Raw genomic sequence first — 3,263 nt, forward strand, 5'->3', positions numbered from 1 at the left:
AGAATCAGAGACGAGGAAGAAGAAGGGTTAGGAGACGTAGGATCTTCATCCAACCGCCTGAAATGGTCGACTGACCCAAATGACAAAAGTCACGCGACTTGCATGCAGACATGCCTTTATATTAAGTACCATCATCGTACCTGCTTAGCACCGCTCCTGAATCCATCAAGCTAAACAATGTGCCACTCATAATTCCAAACTTGTTGCTCAAGTACGAATCTGATATGATGATGATATTACTAAAACAGATAACATTTAATTGGTCGGCTAATGTTCCTACTTTACTTTCAAAAAAGCACATGCACCACATATAGAGAGACAGCAGGGAGTTGCTTTCTTAATGCACTCTGGTTCATCATGTGTGGGCACTGCGCAACGAACATTTTATTATCCAAAATCTGCTTGCTCTTCTTTAGCATGTTCCTCTTCTGTTCTTCTTTAATAAGTACTCTCTCCATTCCTAAATACAAGTATTTGTATAGATTCTACCATGGACTACATATGGAGCAAAATGAGTTAATCTACACTCTAAAATGTATCTGGATACTTCTGTATGTGATCCATAGTGGAAATCTCTACCAAGACATATATTTTGGAACAGAGGGAGTATGATAGTAGTACAGTATGTTCCTTGTAGTGAAGATGAGCAGGGACATTTGTAGTGTAGAGGTCTATACGGTCGGTTGTGATGGACACTTTGAACTCTTCGGGCCTCTTTGATTTGTAGGATTTTGTAAACATGGGAATAGGATTTGTGGTGGCCTGCCCACTTGAATCCTATAAGAATAGCAAGGAAATGTGGGGAGCTGTGTCGCCTTTGAGAGTTACACTGATATTAATAGTACCGCACCTTCAGTTGAAGAGAGCTGGTATCCGAAGCCTTTCTGCCATACCAACAATACTAGCACATATATTCCAGCAAGTTCCACTTTGTTAATTTTACTCTGATGGGTTTTCCCGTTATATGTACACTATGATCTGTGTAGTTGCTTTGTGTCGCACTAGCAGCAGTCAACTCTTGAAGCTAAACACTGCAATGACTTACAGAATTGGCACCAAGGCATTGAGTGCCATTCTGGATGCAATGAAACTCATACGCTCCCCACCTGTTGATTCTTGTTCAGAATATGATCCTAATGACTATTCTAACCTCGAGGAGTCAAAGGCAGATGGCATGTCCTGTTCACCATCAAGGTTCCTGTTCTAATTGGCAAGGTTTTATTGATTGCGCGTATCTTGCATATGTTGTCTTGCATTTCTTCTACTTTGTTGCACCGCCATCTGCTTAGTTTACTCATCATATATGTCGAGATGCCATGCCCATCCATTATCAATACATATTCCATCTGTCATCATACCATGTTTTTCCAGTCAAATGTTGTTCTTGTGCATCAGACATCAAAAAGGAAGAGGCTGATTGCCGAACCTAAAGAGCGCCAGCAAAGTCCTTGAAAAACGTGGTTGTGCTGGAGAAATCAGACACCACTCCACTTATATTAGCTGTATAACCAGTGACACAAAACGCAGGACCGACTCCAGCAGACTGTACCCATACTTCACTGGCCACACCACTAGCCCCACCACACAGGACCTGCACTCCAGCAAAAGGTATGCCGATTTCAGTTGCTTAGCACCAGCCGTACCATAGAAAAATCCCACTCCAGCAAAAAGTACAGCAAGTCCACCGGCCGAAGACCTATCCCAACTGCAGAGACAGCCAAATCCTGCAGATTGGAACCCCATTCCAGTTATTCCCAGTTTAAAAGACAATGCTTTCAATGTTGTTAGGGACTACATGCATATATTCTCATCATGGGAAGATTATAGTGAAGATAAATACCATTTTCACATCTTCATGTCCCACTTACGTGTAAGTGCTATTATTCATGGTGATTATTTTCCTATTTTCTGCTAATTGAACACATCAATGATTTACATTAAATTGTTTTAAGTAGGCGAGGGTCAATCTGGATAGTCATGACGAGCAAAGCTTGATTGCGCTTTTCAAGGAAGCATTGCAGCAGTATGGGTGTTACCTGAGGAAATCACACTTTGATGGCAAGTCTATAAACGAATTTCTGGTGAAGTCTCCTGTGCTAAATTTAGAAGACATTGAATGGAAAAACCTTGTTATGCACTGGTCTTGTTTCGAGGATGAGGTATTGTGTATGATATCGCATGACAATTTGAACTTCTACTTTTCCGCATGTGCCTTGCAGATCTTTTTTGCAGGAAATTTGCTCGAAAAGGAATTCCGGTTTGAAAAGAACGACATGATATCGCAAATATGATGCCCGCTGCTTTGCTCTTGTTAGTACCTGTTGTCTTGTATCATTGTACTTGCATACATACCTGGTTCATTATGTGATAGCAGTATGCATGATAGCTTGCTTATCAATTGTTCGCTCCAAATTATCTGATCTGTATGAATGGTTACATTAGTGTAGAATATATCCAATGCCAATGAAATTTTTTAGCTCTGCATTGTTCTTGTAAGTACCTGCTCTCCTTTATCAGTGTACTTATATTGACAGGTAGTTGTTCATGTACCATCATTCTGCAGCTTATTTTCCTTTGCCCTCCATTTTCTACACATAAGATCTATATTTACTCTTACCATAAGCTTGGATACCACCGATGGTACTGAATAAGTTTAGCTCTGCATTGCTCTTGGGTGTACCTTTTGCCTGTATCGTTGTACTTACATTTATAGCTACTTGGTTATGTAGCATCACTCTTCATCTTATCTTAAATATTCTCCATTTTTTCTTATATAGTCACATCTATATTTGCTCTTAACAAAATGTAGAATAAAGGCAATGGTTATGAAGAAGATTTTGTGGTAAACTTCTTGAATTGCCCCCCATCAGCATGGACAAGGGCTTTATAGAGCCTGCCTTCACCAATAATGTTAGTTTGTCCTTCTCAAGCCTTCAAACTTTGTTGTGTATATTGGGTTAGGCATGACTGAAACAATTGTTTATTTTTGGTGTTTGCATCAAATTGCATGTTTAAAGTTTATTATGTACTTCATAAACAAAAGTTTGTCCTTCTCAATTTAAGTTTTCAGTTGTACAACCAAGTTCCTTCTTCATACCATGTAAATTAAACTATATAGAGCAAGTGATCTTATTTTGCCAATCTGAAATGGGATAAATTGACAGCACACTAACCATTGATACTTATGAGTTCTTGATATGTAATCCAGTGGTGTCGTGAAGCTGCCAACTCCTTCACAATGTCATTTCCTGCCATGTCTTGAC

Source organism: Triticum aestivum, chromosome 3A (assembly GCF_018294505.1).
Source record: "Triticum aestivum cultivar Chinese Spring chromosome 3A, IWGSC CS RefSeq v2.1, whole genome shotgun sequence".
NCBI lineage: Eukaryota > Viridiplantae > Streptophyta > Magnoliopsida > Poales > Poaceae > Triticum > Triticum aestivum.